The following is a 21,283-nucleotide window of genomic DNA, read 5'->3' on the forward strand; positions in this document are numbered from 1 at the left end:
AATGCAAATTGCAGCCCGGTGAATAAAGCAGATTAAGAATTCAGGAAAGGACTTGTTGGGTCTCATTATAAAGAGGCCAGATTTTCCTGTCCTTTTCCTACACCACTTAACTAGGCACATACATTCAAATGCTATTTAGATGCAGGGGTGGGAGAGGAGAGGGAGGGAGGGAAGCAGAGAGGGCGGGAGGACAAAAGACTTTCCTTGACAAAGGGAATGATACATAATGTAGAGGATGTAACATTATTATATTGGATTTCGTACTGAATACAGCATTTGTATTGACTTTGTATATCTTTAAATTAGAATATATGAAGATCATTTTTTGGTCACACACAATCCCGCAAACACAACCTGCTGGAACTGAAAACAATTTTAAAAAATAATCATGCTATCCAAAGGTTACAGCTTTCTCAAATATAGAAACCAACTAGGTTTGAAAACAGGCTGCAATGCTATGAAATCAGGCACAAAAAGAAAAAAAGAATTGGAATTATATTATTTTAGGAAAAAAATGAACTTCCCAATTAGCACATGAATTATTTATTTGGAAATTCACCTTATTTTCATTGTATGGTCAGACTTCATTTCTGGAATGATAGACCAGTTTACTTATACAAAACTACATATAATTATTTTATGGAATTTATTATTCATTGGATTCATATCCAAACTTTCCTCTAGAAGGACATCTTTCTAAATTGATTCACAAATTCTATCTTCAGTATTCATAGTTGATTCATCCATGTATCAAGGGTGAACTCTCAAGAACCTATAAACCTTTCCCTATAATTCCCACACTCAACTACTAAGCAATTACTCTCATTCCCAGGTTGAGAAGCAATTCACTTGCACACTACCATCTTACATGACTCGGGTTCAATTATTGCCTCTCATCCAATCATCCCTGTACTCCAATGCACCTCTCCTGATACAGATGTAACAGGAAACATAGCTGGGTATCATCAGTATATGATGATACCCAGCTAGTATATATTTAGGATACAACTTATTCTAAATCTCATAATGTCACCATCCAACATTTTCTTATCAATATTAAATTGAATTGGAGGCAAGACTGCCATCATTCATCATTCTCCTTTAATAACTATGTTTGGCTGCTCAAGAAAATACAATGTGCTAATATGTTAAAGCCACAGTGTTTTGAGCTGTACATAGGACTAACAAAATCTGTGGTCATCACAGGGTGGTGCATAGGAAGTTAACAAAGAAGCAAACCACATGCTAAACACATTCATACATTTGCTTCCCCCTCCCTCTCTCTCCAAATAAGATCTAGTATAGATATTGTGAGAAACTTGCTCCAGCTGGTGAATACTTCAAACTATTTTGCATTTCTAAAGTCCGTTGGATTGAATGATGCTGACTGTGTTTATGTACACCTTTAAGCAATAATACCTTGCACTCTTTATATCACTCTAAAAGCTGAACTATACCAGTTACACAATTGTCCTCCTCATTTTTTTTAATCACACATCTACAATTGCATGTGTGAACAGCTGCATTCCTTTTCCCCTGCATTCCTTGAAAACAAAATCTGCCTGTCCTCTCCTCCACTTCCCCCTCCCCTCCATTCCTTTTAAACAAAGCTAACCATTCCTGTCCCCCCCATCTGAGTTAAATACCAGGGTATCCGTTTCGGCAGGCATCTAAGCTCAATCTAATCAAGCTGTGTCACAATTCTGTCAAGGCAGGTTGCTCTCTCTTTGGCCTTGAATAATTGGAAGAATGTTGGCACTTGCGCCTGGGCTATGAGAACATGACCTGGGTTGATATTTAATCTCTTCCAGTGCTAGGCTGCACAAGGTCTGGAGCCTAAGTCAGGCCTCAGGAGCAGCATGTTCGACATCAGCCGCACTCATTTTACCTTGAAATAGATTCCATTGGAAGCATCGCTCCACTCTTCCAGGAGCAGACTTCCATGGGACAGATAGGCACCCTAGAAAGGATTAGATTGTCGTCCTTTCAACTTTTTGCTTTGCCAGCCTAATTGTTACAAGGTGCTGTGAAATACCTCTGAAAGGCAAAAGGTTGGGGAGTTCAAGACCTAAAAGTTCTGTAGTGTTGAAGTTTTTCAAAAACTTGACAAAAAAGAAATGGAAAGTATCTTTCTTCTCCCTCCAGCTTTCTGAATAACTTTGTTGGGTTTGCACACGGACACTTATGAAAACCACCATTACTAAACAACTGGAAACCAGGATTCAGAAGTACCACATTTTTATAACCATCATTCATTGGTTGATCTAGTTGGATCTGATCTCTGATTATGCCAGCAGTTTCATGTTAGGTGTAACACCATTCTGCTTCAATGCCAACTTCTGAAAGGCTCCTAAACTAAATAGAAAGTGTGCAGAAAAGTCTTTATAGGAAAAAGATTGCTGTCATGACACAATTGCTGTTGAGTTAATGTGCTGATTTTAAGTAAAGCTGCAATATTTAGAAATATTTTAGGAAATAATTTTATTAGTAATAAGTGCAAATCATTCTTAAAAGTTATGATAATAACTTAGTTGTATAATAGAAATAACACACAATAACAATAGTAAAAATCAACTGAGTCCTGACTTTAGGCATAGATAACGTATTAATGCAGTTTGGTAGAAATTTGCTTCCCCCATGGCTGAAGCCTATTTGGTTTCAGTAACAAGGCCAGGGAATGACCCTGATGTAATGTGGGCTAAGTGAAGGAAATCAGATGGTAAATACCTTTAGCTTTATTTTCCTTTCCATCTAATGGCAGGAAAAACAGTTCATTCTTAGAAATAGTCTACTTGACAAGTCAGGCCATTTGCTGCTTTGATTGATTCATTGATGCTTCTTCCCATTTTACCCCCTGTGCCTCCTCTGAACCTACAGCCTGTAATTTGGCCTAACAGGTGTGCAGGAGGGATGAAGATCATTAATGAGCAAGCCATGTCTTTAGCTAGCATTGAAAGACATAAGGTACTTGTCTGTCCCCTTCAAGTAGCCTATGGAGTAAGCAAAATGGTATGGCCCACCCTCTATAATAAGAACACTAGAAAAAAATAATGCCATGCAAAACTCCTTAGCAAAATATTGGCCAACCAGTAATTTTCTGCTTGGTGATACAATGAAACCTGTATTTAAAATACAGGGAGTCTGATGCTCTTTCAAAAGCCCTGGCCAGGTTTTTTTCTCACCCAGGTGCCAAACCTCCCCTGCAACCCAAGCCAAAATGGCCCTTGAAGGCATTTCTCAGTGTCCAGAAGGTGAGGGACTGCTCACAGCAGCCTAAATTGGCCAATAGGAGTTGGACAGATTACATATCATTGATACAGTCCATAGCAAATATCTCTTTTTAGGGCGGGGGAGTGATAATTAAGGATGATAGTTACCTGTTCTGATCCCCCTCGTTCCACACTCCGAACCAGAGATAAATTACAACATTTAATTAACAGACAAACAGGTCCTTGGCAGCATCCCAGCACAGACAAGCTTGGGCAGCAATAAACATAGATAAGGCTTGGCAGCAATCCAGCCTGCCAAGCTCATACAAAGTTCTCTGACATTCAATTCTGTGTTGACTTCTGCAAAGAGGAGCGTGTGCACAAGTAGCCTTTTTATAGTCTGGAGAGGAGCCTAATGACCACCAGCTGAGTGCAATTAATCCTGAAGAGCCGAGGTGGTGCAGTGGTTAGAGTGCAGCACTGCAGGCTACTTCAGCTGACTGCAGTTCTGCAGTTCGGCTGCAGTTCAAAATCTCACCGGCTCAAGGTTGACTCAGCCTTCCATCCTTCTGAAGTGGGTAAAATGAGGACCCAGATTGTTGGGGGCAATATGCTGACTCTGTAAACCGCTTAGAGAGGGCTGAAAGCCCTATGAAGCAGTATATAAGTCCTAACTGCTATTGCTTTTGCTAATTGTTCCTGACGTCTAGTAGCTCTTCGATGCCATGCACCCAGGAACAACTCACTACTGGCTTCCGGCTCACTCTCCCTTGTCTCTCCCCACTGGTCCAAGGCTCAGATGCCTCCTGGTGGCCAACCAGCCTCTCTGCGCCCTGCTCAGAGTCGGAACCCTGTCCAGGGTCATCCAGATCCTCCAGAGTTGACTCACAGGGCCCCTCACTGTCGGAGTCTGGTGGCAGCTCCAACAGCTCCTGTTGGGCCACAACAGTTACCCATTTCCATGTGGGTTAGGATGAGTCAAAAGCAATATTTTTAAGCCATGGCATGTTAGAACAGTTGCCAGAAAATGTTTGTGCCATGGATAAGTAGTGTTCTGGCTAAAACCATATTGTAATATTTATGACCAGTTCGCCCAAACCAATAGTGGAAATTGCTTGTGGGCCTGCCACCCACCCTGGCACTATGACATCCTATTTAGGCATGTTTTTGAGGCCAGGCACATGCACAGAAGTTGCACGTGCAAGCAAAGCACATGTGCAGAAGGCTGGGCGCATGCGTGGATGGGGGTGCACACCTGTGAAGCAGGCAGGCACGCGAGAAGCAAGCGAGTGCGTGTGGGGTGAATTGGTGGTAACAAAATGTGAAACCCACTGCTGGTCTGTTTATTGCTTTACTGGATCTCTCCTGTTCTCTTTCATCTTCTTCTTACATTTAGAACCAACCCTGAGCATTCACAGAAGGGCAGTTTTTGCAATATGGGGAAATAAACCCGATTCTTTTTCTCTCAAGGCACATATAAGCCACATATGACCTTCAGGAGAAACGGAAATACCACCCAGATCTATCAGTTATTCCTCCTGAGTAATCTGAAGTCACAGCATGTTTGGGTTGTTCCATTCATAGTCCCAGACAGATTTCAAGGTAATCAGCAGCCTGCAGAGGGGGCTGGAAAGGGAGCAACAGCTAAGGGTCCCCACATCCCCAGAGAAGAATTATAACTTTCTTCTTTGTTGCGATCAAGGGAAATTGCCTGGAATGTTTAATTCATCAGGTTTTAAAGAGTCTCTTACAAGATGATGCACTGATTCCAAATTCTGTATTTGATTTTGGCTACTTTTTATTGTCCTTGCATAAATCTACATTTATATATAGCCGTATATAAAAGTAGCAAGAAGAATAAAAGGCCCACGGCCTCATTATTTTTGAGAGCTATTTGTGGACTTTTCCCTTCCCGTGCTTAAAAACACAGGTTCTGATTTCTGGGTATCCATATTCCATACTAAATTCATAGCACGTCTACACTTATAAACATGCATTTATTTTATATTTAACTGTCAAGATGTCAGGGCGAAAAGATAATTTTTAGAAAGATAATCACATATTTTTCTTCATAGAATTTCAATCTCCAGACATCCCTAGAGGATATAATTATTAAACCCACATTTATAGGGATCTACCTATAGAGATGGCTGCAAGTATTTGTGAAGAAAAAGCAAGTAACATTGATTTCTAATTAATTGGACTGCTTCTATTTCTGAAACTAATCTTTTGTAAGTTATTGGGAAAAGTTTCGAAATAAAATGTAGTAAACTGCATGGGTTTACACTTAAGGCAGTGATACCTGTCTATCCAGATAATAAAAATGTGCGGATTTCTACTAATTACCTAAATTCATTGCAAAGGTAATAATGGATTGATTTGATTCAGGCAACATGAATTTCCAAATTATATGGAATTTTGCCCCTGAAAACATTGTGTGAAAACACTGAACGCACCAGTGGGGAATACTCCCTGCCCACAAAGATGTATGTGCCTGTCCAATTTTATAAACTTTTGTCCTAACCCATTTTTGGTTTATCTGATATATAAAAGCCATTGAAAATTCCAAGGAAGGCCACAGGTGCATGCCACATGCAGCATATAAAAAAAAAACCCTAGATCTCCCCCTCCCTTTCCATTTCTTTAATGGTGGAGATTCAAAAGTACAAGTGATTTGCACTTCTGAAACAGCCCATTTAAAATAAAATGCAAATTGGCTCTTAGAATCCGGCTGATTTACTGCCGGGAGAGCTGGGGCTACAATGCAAAGCCTTGCCACAATAAAGCACTTAGCCTTCCGAAGGTGCCACTGCCCTTTTTGTCTTCTCCCTTCTTCTACAGACTGCTGCTCTTCTGGAATTTGTCACTACGGTTAAAGATGCCCCACCGCTTGCTTCATGCCTGAGTGATAGTTCATTTGCTCTTAATCTTTAATAACAAGGTGGCTATTGTGCCCAGAGCATCCAGAGCATCCCAATCTGAGCAAAGGCCATTTCCGCATTAAATGAAGGGTCATCGTGATAAGTAGAAGTCTCTGTGCCATATTTCACCACTCCTGTATTATCACCCCGATCAGGTTCTATGTAGCATCCTTTAGTCAAGCCCCAAAGCCTTTTCTTCTATCTGTCTACCAACCCATTCTAGAGATCTGAGCAATAACAGAAGCTTTGTTGTGGAGTGCAGTCCTAAGAGATTAATCAGGTACATTACTGATTAACCCAACCTGCTTTGGAATGTCAAACACTTCCTTTTTTTTTTAAGGCTGTGGCATGAAGGAACAAAGTTGTTTGTCCCTTTCAGATGAACTCTCCCCCCCCCCCCCAAATTTCCACTTAGGTTGTTATTGAAGGCCAACACCTGCTTTTAAGTCAATAGGGGGGGAGTCAGCTGATCTCTCATGATTCATTTTCATGTAGCCTACACAGTAGCAAAAGCACTGATTACATGCAAATCAAAGACCGAGTGCATTTCCCTCCTGCTCCTCCTGCTCCTTCTCCTATGCTGTGGGAATGTGGTGCCTATATGAGCATCCCGTTCAAAGCCAGGAAATAAGGGTAACCTTTGGAACTTTCTAAACTGTATTCAAATTATGTTGGGATCCATTTGCAAAAATAGCAATGGGATGAGCTGGCAACACTTGCTGATTCCAATGCAAAAATAAAACAATTTAGCATATCGTATTTCTTTCCTGATAATGTGAAAGAAGATTACTCTATAACCATGATGGCGAACCTATGGCACGCCTGCCACAGGTGGACACGGAGCCATTTCTGAGAGCATGCGAGGCGTTGCCCTGTCAACTCCAGCGTGCATGTGCGTGCTGGCCAGCTAATTTTAAGCCTTGATTTTCGCTTCAGAAAAGCCTCCTGAAGAAGAAAAACATCCCAACGGGCAACCTGGAAGACCATTCCCGAACTTCCAGTTTCCATGTTGAGCTGTTTCTCGCCCTTCCCAGGCTCCTAGAAAGCCTCTGGAGCCTGGGGAGGAGGAAAAATAGACCTACTGGGCCCCCCAGAAGTCGTGCTTTTGGCACCCGAGGCAAAAAAGGTTTGCCATCACTGCTTTAAAATTTACTCTAAAGAAATGCAGACAAATTTATGTGAGAAATAAGGACCATGGTAGCCTTACTTAGGGTTTATTTCTGCTTTTTTTTTAAGGGGAAGCAGCCTGTGAACAAGAGTGGGAGGAAGATGGTAAGCTGCATATATTCCATCAACACTTCCTTCACTCTTCACCTTCTGAGAACATACACATAGTGGAAATCACTTGCATCTGAGCACTTTAGAATCTGGTAAACCTTGATGTAACTTCTGTGAAGTCTCCTTAGACACAAAGACTCCCTGATGTAGAAGCCAGTCCTCAACAGATAGGATGTAAAGAGGATAATATCGGAGGAATGGGTCTCTATTCTCCTTACTCTACTGTTTCACATGTGCATTCTGCTCTAACAGAACAAATATAACATAGTTGAGTATAAAATCACATACTGATTTTTTTCCAGGGTTTGCATTTCTTTTATCATGAGTGTATAAGCATGCCTAGCTCTTTTAATGACAAGTGGCATTGATTTTTAATGGTCACCTAAGTGCATGGACTTTTACTGTTTTATTGGCATATTTTAAACAAAAAATGCTCTGGTTCAGACGCCATATAACTAGCATCTTTTGTACGTCCAGCAGTGTTACTTTGTGCAAAGCATTCTTTAGAATGTGGGGTTTTATTGTCACCCCTGCCCCAATCTGCACTCAATCTGCATTCAGCTTTGCTAAGAATGGTGAGAAAACAATGTGATTCAACCAAGCTCTGTTCATTTTTAGCCCAATCACTAAGTGAGATCAATCCACTGTGTTCTCCAAACTACAAACATACAAAAGACTTTTCCCCTCCTTCTCCTATTATTTTTGCATAATCCAGAAGAATCTAACAAACAAAGGCCCTCTCAGAAGTTAGATGGCTTTTAGGTAGTAGGTAATCAGTGAAAGAGAGTATCCTGAAGAGAAGGTAATTTGTCTTGCGTTGGCAGTTGGGGATGGAAGTGCTTGGGGGGTTATCTGTAGTGTCAGTTCATTCAGAGATGAAGCTCCCTCCCCATCTATCCCTCCAGCCTTGAAATCTGAATCAATTACTATCTGTAGAGCCCATTCTCTGTTTGGTGTTTATGTATCACAGACAATCTCTATGCAAGACATCTTAGTAATTTAAGAATCTCCACTATAGGGTCAGCTACAGAAGGATTTTCCACGTTCTCTTAATTAGGTATACAAAATTATGATTAAGGGGATTCCTGAGATGATAAAATACTACGTAAATATATCTTTTTTTCTGGACCAAAAATTTCTCTTGAAAAACAAAACAGGATGAAGATTCTGAAAAAGCTCATAGAGTCTTGCTTCCCTATTAATTATCCTAACAAACTTTCAGGAGTTGATAGCTCAGTGATAACCATTGTGCTTATGCACGATTTGAATACAAATCTTCCTAGTCTCATTAAACCCATTAATCTGACTCCCTAGGCAAAAACCATGGCAAGTGATAGGCAATTTCTCTTGTAACATACAATGGGAAAGTTGTAACTAGCATTCTGCCAGATGTGGCAAGGATTACTGGGAGTCAGTGGCTGGATTCCTCAGTTTAAGGCTTCAAAATGGCTTATGTCAGTTCTAATGGAGTGCTCAAAAGAATTCTAATGTGCTCCCAAATATATCAAATAAGAAACAGAGTTTGAGAATTATGCGGAATTTCTGTCACATGTCTGTAATTAGGCGACATCTTCATTTTTTGTTTAATTTATTTAAACAAAAAGTTTGCCCTATTTTGTAGATAGAAAAATGTATCCAGTGGCTTACAAAAACAAGAAAAGTATCCTTCTGTCCAGTGGTGAAATTCAAATATTTTTACTAGTGGTTCTGAGGGCCTTGGTGGGCGTGGCAGGGAAATGATATTGCAAAATCCCCATTCCCTCCCCACTCCTGGGGGAAGGATGTTGCAAAATCCCCATTCCCACCCCACCCTGGAGCCAGCCAGAGGTGGTATTTGCTGGTAGTCCAAACTACTCAAAATTTCCACTACCGGTTCTCCAGAACCTGTCAGAACCTGCTGAATTTCACCCCTGCTTCTGTCCTCAGTTTTTATAAATTTAAAAGACACAACACCAGAAGAAAAGAGAAGAAAAGAGAAAATGGTGAGGAGGTAAACTCGTGTAATGATTAGCTCATTCTGATTGTGGCTCATTTTGATTATGGATGGGTACATGCTGGTTTCTCCCAGGCTATAATATTTCTAGGAAGCTGGGGGGGGAAATATCAAAACAAGGTATTCTCTAGAAGTTTTTACATATCCTGCAAGAATGATTCAGCAGAAGTTGGCTGTTATTTCAAACTTTTTGATCCTGTGAACATTGTTTTCCCACAGCAAGGCACCTTTTCCTAGAATCATGGTTGGTTTTTGTAAGTGATATTCAGCTCCTTGGGAGAACATTCAAACCACCAACATTTCCTATCTTTTGTTCTGTATCAAAGTGTCAAGTAAAGTCTGGCCACTGGTTTTCTGCAGACATCACTGTTTTTAGCATCTTACGGAACTATTCTGACTTCAACTCAATTTGGTCCTGTAAAGATACTGAAGATTACACTTGGGACTTTCTTTAGGGAAAAAAATATATTTTACCATTAAGCTACAGATCTTCCAAAATCATGACTTCAGTCATCACTAAATGAAGGCAAAGGAATTCTCCTTTCAGCTGCCCCACATCTTTTATGATAGAAAGAATATGGAGAATAACTCCATGAAATAGTTTATTTAAAGAATGTGGTTTTTATAAACAGGCTAAGTCTTCTGAAGAACTGCATTCCATATTTACTGAAATACTTGCTATTTCCCTTTTGTTTCTTTTGTTGCAGCTAGAAGTGTGGAAGATAATTCTAAAAGATATAATAACCACTTTGGATCTTTGGATCAAAAGCTTTCTACTTGTGCTACTAATCTCTTCTTTGTAACTATGAATAAAGAACCATAAGAGCAAAACCTGTAATAAGTAAATAATCATAGGAGCAAAAGCAGGAAATGCATGTTAGACTGAAAATAATTCTAAAGTACTTACAGAGAAATAAATTGTTGGGCTGAATGGTAAATCACTAAAAATGACATTTTTTGTCCTTTGCAAACTAGACCAACACTTTCAAAGTGTGGTATGAACCAGTTTCCCAAGAAAAGGGATAAAAAGGGCAGGAATAGTCCTCAAATCTGCACTTCTAAATTATTCATTGGTATAAAGAACCACATCAACATTTTATCAACCCTGATGTAGTGTTCATAAAAATCAATAATACTGATTACAAACCCATTTGTTTAGGTTATGTAGGGTTTCATTAACTCAGAATCACCAATTGCTACCAATATTCCAATTTACATGTTTTATTGACGTAACAATAACAACTTTGACTGTATTGTATTTCAGTACAGCTGCCAGCAAATTTTCTCATTGTCCCCATATTCCTCAAACAACAAATAGACACCAGGTGATTAAGCTCTGCAAACAAACAGGGCTTTCCCAGCAACAAATCAACACCTCTCTGTGTCTGGTATTTGTGGAATTTGATAAGCCACCCACTCTGCCCCCTCCCCACCCTTGTTATGTCTCTCCTCAGCCTTCTTCATCTTTTATCCTTCCCTTCACCCAGTCTCCAAAGGAAAGCATTCATAGTTAATTAACTGCTGAAATAGTGCAAGGAGCTGGGTTGAAGAGGAATGGAGCTTTGCGTCTGAATTTAAAAGAGTTTGAAAGCTCTTGAAGTTTAAAAACAAAACACCCAGAAGTGGCAAAGGGAAGCATGAAAGGTAAACAAAGAAAAGGCTGGAGGGAAGCGCTTTTCACGTATTTCCATTCTTGACCAGTTAAATGAGAGCTGCAAATGAAAGATTGAATGATTTCTAGTGCCTTTTTTCTTCCAGCAATACATGATTTACTCTTTGTAATGAGACAGGGGGTTGATCACATCTTGCACAGAAAGTGCTTCTAATGAAGCATTATTGAGAACTTTAAATGCACATGTTTTATTTGTCACATATACATTCCATCTTTCTTCTGAGAGACTCAATGTACTATTGTCCTCTTCTTCCTCTTCTGTTATCGTCTAATAATCCTCTGAAGGAGATTAGGATGAGAGATGAGTCCCGCAAAACCATTGTGAAATCCAACAGTCTACTCATATACAGGAGGAGTGAGAATGAGCGCATTAGCGCCTTCCATGGGTACAGATTTAACTATGTTCAGATCTTTCAGTAGATCTGAGTCTCTCTTCTGTCCATCCATCCATCACTGGCATAAACAATCAAGCTGAACAGTGAGAGCATCAGCATATTGATGGCACTTCATTCCAGATATCCTGATGACATTCCTTAACAGCTTCAGATAAATACTGAACAGCATTTAGAGGTCAAACAGTAAATCATGTTAACTTGGATGTAGTTATTCTATTGTGGATAATCTGGCACAATAGTAGCCTTCTTCCTTACTTGGCCTTAGCAGATTAAAGAAGATAAATCTCTTCAACTCAATGATAGTCCTCCCTTGTAGGTTCCCTTATCTTATATTCTTTGTATTCCTTCTCTTAAGGCATGGTTTGGGGATCTAGTGCTTACAACCACCATCCATTGCAGAAAACTCCAGTTTCTAGTCATACAGGAAGTGGAAAACCTAGCCTTTTAAAAATCTAAAATAAGATGGAAAAATAATTAAATGGGAATCACAAACAAATCTCTAAGTATCTCCAAAAGACTTATTTTAGATGGGTCAAATATAAAGTGATAATATCATGGAAACTGTTTAAAGGGAAATGAAAGAACCAATCACTCTCATTACTTGCTTTCTCCATGATATGAAAATCAAAGGTACCTTTCCTTGGGAAATCATGAAATTTAGTGTATTTTACAAAAATACATGATAACAAGCAACACAGATTGATATCGCCAAACTGAAATTTTGTGCATTTGATCCATATTACAGACCCCTACTGAGAACTATGGAAATTTATTTCCCTGTCATGAGTGTAATATATGTTTCATTTCTGGTTGTGATACAAGCTTTTATTTAGGTCGTAACAAGAACCACTCATATTTTCTAAGTGAAATGTTTCATTTGCAGACCATCAATTAGTAATCAATGCTATAAACTTCCCACATGTTCTTAATTTTATAAATTCTATTACTTCTCTACTTTTATTTAGACATCTTACTTACAAAGTAGTTTTTAAACTTTTTTTATCTGACATTTGCAGAATTACAAACTTTAAAAAAAAATACCAGTAGAAGAGAATAACAGAATAATAAGAGTTGAAAGTGACCTTTGAGGTCTACTATCTAACCCTCTGCTCAGGCAGGAAACCCTATGCCATTTCAAACAAATGATTGTTCAATCTCTTCTTTAAAACTTCCAGGATTGGAGCATTCACAACCTCTGGAGGCAAGTCTTTCCACTGATCAATTGTTTAACTGTCAGGAAATTCCTCCTTAGTTCTAGGTGGTACTCTCCTTCATTTGTTTCCATTCATTGTTTTTTGTCCTGCCCCTGGGTGCTTAGGAGAATAGCTTGATCCCCTCTTCTTTGTAGCAGCCCCTTAGATATTGGAAAATTGCTATCATGTCACCCCAGTCCTTCTTTTCATTAAATGAGACATACCCAATTATTGCAACCTTCCTTTATATGTTTTAGCCTCCAGTTCCTAATCATCTTTGTTGCTCTTCTCTGCACTCTTTCTAGCATCTCAACGTCTTTTTATATTGTGGCAACCAAAATGATGCAGTATTCCAAGCATGGTCTTCCCAAGGCATTATAAAGGGATACTAATGCTTCATGTCAGTCTATCCTTCTGTTAATGCAGTCCAGGATTATGTTGACTTTTTTGGCAACTGCAGCACACTGCTGGCTCATATTTGTCGACTAGGACTCCAAGATCCCATTCTCAGTTACTACTAGTGAGCCCGGCATCAACTATTTTGTATCTGTAAATTTGGTTTATCTTGCCTAAATGTAGAACATTACTTTTGTCACCATTGAATTTCATTTTGTTACATAGAGCCCAGTGTTCAAGTCTGTCAGATTCCTTGTGTATCTTGAGCCTATCTTTTGGAGTGTTGACTATTTGAATGGTTGAATTCTTGGTGTTCTCTGAAGATGTTTTATCTGATGACATTATCTAGCTGGATAATGAAATGCCTGCAAAAAATCCAAAACCTTAACCTCAGAAAGTACAGGAACCCCATAATTTATGTGATATGTGAATATGCTAATTGTCTATACAATATAGTTATAAATTAATGTTGAGCTGAACATTTAAAAATAATTAGTTTAGCAAGAATAAATACAAAGTATCTCATCAAACTGAGGATGAAAATGATTGGTATGTCTGCTCAACTTGCTATGCTGTATTAGAGGGTAACAGTGAGACTTCTTTTTTCCATTCTTATGGTCCTAAATCTCTAAGGTAGACTTGATTTGGATACTTTTTCAAACAGAGAACATTCCCATATCAGTATTTCAACTACAATAAGAAGACATTCCTTGCTAAAGGAGGACTGAAGGTCAGCCTAGACATCAGTGAATCTGTGGGTGAGTTAGCCTAACCCTGAAGAACATTTTGATCCAGATACAAACTATACATTACAATAAGCAAAGGTTTAGAAATGGCATAATTAAAAAAGCAACTTAAGGAAAAATATGAACACCTAGATTGGAGCTCCATAATGGTTTCCATTGAAAATCTGTTTAATTGTTATTTTCAATTCCAAGAATATTATATCAAAGGGGACAGAGTTTGGCCGAAAAGAGGGACAATTCAGTGTGGTCATTTGGGTAGGAAGCATCTATGTCTTCTTTTCCTCCTCCTCCTCCTCCCCCCTCCTCCAGCATGCTTAGAAAATATATTTGGCCCTATAAGTGTTAATCTTAACCCCTTATCCCCATGTTCAGTCACAATATTAATGGGAGTTAATATAAATTCAGGAATTTATTGTAGCTTAGAATTTTTACCCATTTTGTCTCAAACTGCAGTTTAATTAGACTGTAAACTTATGAATTCTTTTTTCTCTGCAAACATGATTGAGTTAAATCCTAAACCAGATATTTCATTGGCACAATCTAAGTCAGAGGTGTCAAACTCAATTTCATCGAGGGCCACATCAGCATTGTGTTTGACCTCGGGAGGCAGGGTGGGGGTGGCCAGCTATACGTCACTCATGTCAGGGGTTCCTGTGGTGGCCCGAGAGATCTGCCAGCGAAAATGGGTTGTTTCCAGGGTGGCCCGGTGGGTCAGATACAAGCACCCTGAGGGCCAGATCCAGCCCCAGGCCTTGAGTTTGACACCCCTGATCTAAGTGTAACACTATGGTTGGCATCTTATAAATAAAGAACTACATTTAAAGTGAAGACTATCCTCCGTCTGTAAAAGAGGGAGAGAGAAACCCATTTGTTTTTAATGCTCTAATAATTATTCTCTAGACATATTTCTGCAAACTATTTCTTCTTTCACTTGTTCAAGCTTTGATTTCAGGTCCTTCTATTTATTCCTCAACATTGTGGCTAATCAAACTCAATTTCTCACTACCACCACCCCATCATCTCTAATCAATTGAGTGTTTCCCTTCTTTTCTTTATTATGATTACAGATATTTGAAGGTATAAAAACTTCCCAATACAACTCATTATCAAAGAACCCACTGTTGGATTTTTAAATGTGACTACATTCATGTTTCTCCTTCCACCCCCCACACTGAGATTAACTTCAAACACTACGTTAGTAGAATGCTTTCTCCTCTACAGTGGCAAAATTTCTCTTCACTGCCGGAAAAACAATTCCAATAAAAAACAATTCCAATAAAAATAGAAATGTAAGATATTGTATTGTTAAGCTGAACAAGATGTTCTCAGCTGGCATCAAGAAGGTTTTTTTCTAATCAATTTTGCCTTGACTATTTTTAATCTAAAAATGGGGTCAAGAAAACACAGTAATTACTTAATGCCACCGTGAGTAAATTTATATGTTTCATGCAGCCAATTTCAGAACTTTTATATTCCTTGCAGCTTCTTTGCCTGCTGGACATGGAAGTAAAGGATTGGTAGGAAGGAAGAAGGAAAAGAGAATGGCAGAGACAAACAAGGAACATGCTTTTTCCTTTGAACCTAGTCATCTCCGTCTAGAAAACTATGACTGAAATCAGATGTCAAAACAATAAAATGTTGTCCTTCCATTTAAAGTTCTAAATCCAGGTAAAGGTAAAGGTTCCCCTTGAACATGTGTGCTAGTCATTCCCAACTCTAGGGGGGGGGGTGTGCTCATTTCCGTTTCAAAAACCGAAGAGCCAGCACTGTCCTAAGTTGTCTCCATGGTAATGTGGCTGGCATGACTAAATGCCGAAGGTGCACAGAATGCTGTTACCTTCCCACCAAGATGGTTCCTATTTTTCTACTTGCATTTTTACATGCTTTTGAACTGCTAGGTTGGCAGAAGCTGGGACAAGTAACGGGAACTCAGTCCGTTATGCAGCACTAGGGATTTGAACAACCAAACTGCCAACCTTTCTGATCAACAAGCTCAGCATCTTAGCCACTGAGCCACCATGTCCCTCTTCTAAATCCAGAGGAGACTGTAATTCAAAAAAATTTAGACTGTGCCAAAATGGTTAGATTAATCTTCAAAATTAAAGATGAAGAAGATGCAGAATATTATATATCTGGAATAAATTCTATGAATGGATAGAGGCAAGAGGTAGGAATTAGAGGAAGTAATTATATTACTTTATTAATGCTAACATCGAAAATAGGAATGTTATAATTAAACTACAATAATCAATTAAAATGTAAATATCCTAATGTAAGAAGAAACTTAGCTAAAAGCTTTTATTATTATTATGTGGTTAATCTTTGGTGAGATTCACAGCCTTGGGGCTGGTTGGTAGCTCAACAGCTCGAGTCCTAACCAAGGATCTAGGAACTGTTAAGGTAACGTCGAAGGATATAAGCTGTTTCAAGTAGGGTGGTTTTTTGTAGAATCAGAATGTTCAAGTCTGATAAATTTAAAATTTCCAAATAGCGAGGTAGCCCTTTGCTATTGCTCCAAGGGCTCCAATTACAATATTATTATTATTATTATTATTATTATTATTATTATTATTATTATTATTATTATTACTGTTGTTGTTGTACAATTGTATCACAGCGGCCAGTTGTTTCGCCGGATTTGGCATTGGTTACTAGTCGGGCCCCACCCAGGGGCCTAGGACGTCGTAACGTATTTCGTAATAGCGTGCAGATCCAAGCAGTGCGGCTTTTGCATTTGACTGATGGTGATTTTGTCAATTTTTAACTGTTTAAATGTAATTCCAGTGCTTTTGGAATAGCACCCAGTGTGCCAATTACCACTGGAATTACCACTGCTGGTTTGTGCCATAGTCCGTTGAATTTCGATTTTTAAGTCCTGGTATCTTGCGATTTTTCATGTTCCTTCTCGGCGACCCTGCTATCACCTGGTATTGCGATGTCTATGATTGTGACCTTATTTTTCCTCAACCAGTGTGATGTCTGGTGTATTATGCGCCAGTATTTTGTCGGTTTGTATACGGAAATCCCACAAGATCTTGACCATCTGATTTTCGGTGACTTTTTCAGCTGATGTTCCCACCAGTTTGTTGCTGTTTTAATATAATAATTTTTGCACAAATTCCAATGGATCATTTGTGCTACTGAATTGTGCCGCAATTTATAATCAGTCTGCGCGATTTTTTTTTGCAGCTGAGTATGTGATCAACAGTTTCATCAGCTTCTTTGCAAAGTCTGCATTTGGCTCATCAGAGGATTTTTCGATTTTGGCCTTAATGGCATTTGTGCGGATAGCTTGTTCTTGCGCAGCCAGGATTAGTGACTCTGTTTCTTTCTTTAATGTACCTGTTTTTAACCATAACCAAGTTTGTTCACTGTCCACTTATCTTTTATTTTTTCCAGAAATTGACCATGCAGTGCTTTGTTCTGCCAACTCTCCATTCTTGATTTTATCACATCTTTTCTGTATTCTTGTTTTGTCTGTTGGGCCTTCAGTAGATTTTTGTTCTTTACTTCGATTAATAGATGTTCTTGAGTGTCTTTTAAATAATCAGCCAGTGCATGTTTTTCTTCTTCAACTGTTTGCTTCACTTGTAATAATCCTCTGCCACCTGATTTTCGGGGCAGGTACAGTCTATCAGTATCACCACGTGGGTGTAAACTGTAGTGCATTGTCATTAGTTTTCCTGGTTTTTCGGTCCAAAAGGTCCAAATCAGCTTGTGTCCAGTTAACTATGCCTGCTGTGTATCTTATAACTGGTAATTGCCCAGGTATTTATGGCCTTGATTGTATTTCCACCATTCAATTAGATTTCAAAATTTCCTAACTCTGTTGGTGTACCTCTCGCCTGACAATAGTTTTTACTTCTCCATGCTTGATGTTATCCAACTGCAGAATGCCTAAGTATTTGTAGGCTTCATTTTCTTTGCATTTAATTAGTTGGCCATTGGGCATTTCAATTCCCTCAGATGCAGTGATTTTGCCCCTTTTTATGGATACAGTGGCGCATTTTTCCATGCCAAACTGCATTGAAATATCGGTGCTGAATACTCGGACCTGTATTTGTCAATGATTGGATTTCTATTTCTGACTTTCCATAGAGTTTCAAATCATCCATATATAGTAAATGCGAAATTTTTTCAGCTTTTTTTGGCTGTTTGGTAGCCTAATTTCATTTTTTTAAGATTACTGATAGTGGGATCATTGCGATGATGAAGAGAGAGGTGAAAGTGAATCACCTGGAAAATTCCCTCGCTTGATATTACATTCCGTAGCTCTCATTCCCTACTGCCAACTCAGTTCTCCATTGTTTCATTGCCTTTTCAGTAAAGGATGTAATATTTTTGCTAATGCCAGTTGTTTTCTAAGCATTTTATGATCCAACTATGTGGCAGTGAGTCAAATGCCTTTTTGTAATCAATCCAGACCATATTCAAGTTCGTTTTTCTGTTCTTACAATTTTCTAATATCATTTTATCAATTAGAAGCTGATCTTTGTGCCCCTGCTCCTTCTTTGTTGCCTTTTGCTCTACTGGCAAGATGTTGTTTGTTTCCAAATAATCCATCATGTTATCTGCAATAATGCCTGTGAGTAATTTGAAGGTTGTTGGTAAGCATGTTATTGGTCTATAGTTTTCAGGTGTTGTTCCTTTAGTTGGATCTTTCTGAATCAAGTATGTTTTTCCAGTTGTCAACCATTCATCAATTTGGCCCTTTGTAAAATTTCATTCAGTTGCCTGGCCAATATTGCATGTAAACTGGTCAGATATTTGAGCCAGAAACCATGTAATTGGTCCTTTCCAGGTGATGTCCCAATTCTTTACCTTTTTAACTCGATTTTTGATCATCTCAGTTGTTATTTCTAATACTTGCATTTGTTGTTGCCAATGCTTTTCTCAAAGTCAGGTATCCACTTTGCTTCCTTGTTGTAGTCCTTTGCATTTTCCCACAATTCTTTCCAGAATTCAACTGTGGCCTGCTTTTCTGGTTTTTTCACTTTTGGTGTCACCATTCACATTAAGACTTTGATAAAAACGCCGTTGGTCTGATCGAAATTGCTGATTTTGTTATATTGGATGATTCGTGCCTCATATCTTTCAATTTTTCTAGCTGTTGCTGTTATCTGCTGTTTTACAATCTCTACAGCTTCATTGATGTTTCTTGTATCCAATCTATATCTTCTGATTAGCCGATCTATGATTTTGTTGTTTTTAAGCCGTTGCTCATGCATGTTCTTTAAGTTACTAGCATCTGCCCGTAATTTTTTGAATTTTTTGTTCTAGACGGATTTCCACTTTGGCTTGATGCTTTTTCTGTTGTGTGACTAGGTACTTTAATTTTAATGCCTAGTTCATTAGTGACTATTACAGCTGCGCTGTACATTAACTGTTTGTTTCCAAGATGGATCCCGGTTCAATTGGTTGAAAACACTGCATTAACCATTTTCATGATAGGGGCCAAATTTTCTTAGGCACAGTTTTTAGTGATGGTAAACGTTGCCTTCCTCATTAAGCAGAAAATGCTCCATGATCTTATCCTCAATTCTTTTTGTTTTTTGAGTTAGTTCATCAGTTGGTTCAGTGATAACTGGTTCTAGGTGTGGTGATGTTATTTCCTCCCTGAGAGCTTCTTCTGGGAGTTCTACTATAGTGTCTTTAGTTGTGTCTTGAATATCAGTTATTTCCGCTTGTGATATTGTTTTTTGGGTTTTGCAATTTGCCTGAATTTCCTCATGTTCAACTTCACTAAACACTTTATTCCGTATATAAATCGCCTTTGATCTGCTAGTCGTTGTTCACTAACATTTGAATCTGGATATTGTTGTTTCCATAATTCATACATTCGCTTTAAATAGCCTCTTTTTCTGGCTCTGAGTTGTAGTAACAGGCCATTATGGCACGGTTTCATCTGCACTATATTTTTGTCGTTTTGTTGGCTGGTCCACTTGTAGCCCACTGTCGACGGATGTCCAGGGACCCCAACATCCGCCGCGGCCTTGTTAACCCGCGCGACGACCGAGTGCGGTATGGAATTCTTATTCGTGTGTTTCACCATATTGTATGGGTTGGCGGGGGTTTTTTACGGGACCAGATGCCAACCTGATCCCAACCTTCCTCCTTTCTCATCCAGGCTTGGGACCGGCAACGGCGGAGTTATTATCTATTATTATTATTATTATTATTATTATTATTATCATCATCATCATCATCATCATCATCATCGTTACTAGTTTGTATGTTAATGTTTAATACCACTCTTTTTTGGGGTCATTTTATTTGTTAATGGTATACCCTGACAATACACTGTTTTCAAAAAAATTGTTTATGAACAAAATCTATAAAAAAATAAAGTTCTAAATCCAGCTTAAACAAGAAAAGACTTTTTTTAAAAAAAATTACAGATAACTCTTAGAACCCACCCAATTTCCAAGTATTTCCAGTGCAAATAAAAGCTTTTACAATAAGGAGAATAGTATTAATGCATACTTTCCCGTTTCTTCTGGAGGACGTATAAAACCAGATTGTAAACCAAATTCTGAGCAGCAAATGGAATGGCAGTTTGGTTGTTGTTGGTAAAAAAAAAGTCATCAATTTCCTTCTCAAGTATCTGGGAAGTAATACAAATGGGAGTCAAAGAGAGACAGACAGAGGGCGCGGGATGAGTGTTGATACCAAATGTTAAATGCAGTGTGGAATATAAGGCTTAGGAATAGGAAAGGGGAAAAAAATATTGTGCTTAACAGCATGCATATAAATGAGCCAAGCCAAGCCAAATCCGCTTCCTTAATTTTGCTTCCTAATTTCCTCTTTTTAAATACACAGAGGCATAACTTGGTATTGTCAATCTAACTGCATAATGGAAAATACCCAACATAAAAGAGCATATGGAATACATTCTTTGCAACAGTTGTTTCCTCTCTGCCTGTATAAAACTAGCATTTAATACAAAACTGTCATTATACATGATATTGTGATCTGCAAAGCTGATGCAGCTTTTTCTCTGCTGTGGATTTGAAGGTGCAGATCCATAGTTAAGTTGAAAATTAGCTCATCCTTGAACAGCCTAGAAAGATACAGGAAATCCTTGACTTATACAACAGTGCATTTTACTGGACCATTCAAAAAGGCACTGAAAAACATGACTTATGACCATTTTTCATATTTATGACCGTTGCAGCACACCCATGGTCACGTGGTCAAAATTGGATGCTTGGCAACTGGTTCATGTTTATGACGGTTGTAGCATCCGCGGATCATGTGATCCCCTTTTGTGACCTTCTGGACAAGCAAAGCCAATGGGGAAGCCAGATTCAGTTAACATCCATGTGAATGACTTAACAACTGCAAGAATTCACTCAGCAACTGTGACAAGAAAAAAAAGGAAAATGGGGTAAAACTCACTTAAGAAATGATGTCTCACCTGGATTTTCTACCTGGATTTCTTGACACCCTCTAAATAATGGGAGAAGGAATCACAGGAACA

The 21,283-nt window shown here is 38.7% G+C and overlaps 1 long non-coding RNA gene across 1 annotated transcript in view; it reads right to left on the reverse strand.

Annotated features, from left to right (window-relative positions):
- Window positions 1-10,606: 10,606 nt before the first annotated feature.
- Window positions 10,607-21,283, reverse strand: part of LOC116513951 — a 49,359-nt gene continuing 38,682 nt past the window's right edge. Inside the window, exon 4 of the long non-coding RNA XR_004256064.1 lies at window positions 10,607-11,920. This is a non-coding gene — a long non-coding RNA (uncharacterized LOC116513951). The remainder of the gene's footprint in view (window positions 11,921-21,283) is intronic.

This window comes from Thamnophis elegans, chromosome 1 (assembly GCF_009769535.1).
Source record: "Thamnophis elegans isolate rThaEle1 chromosome 1, rThaEle1.pri, whole genome shotgun sequence".
NCBI lineage: Eukaryota > Metazoa > Chordata > Lepidosauria > Squamata > Colubridae > Thamnophis > Thamnophis elegans.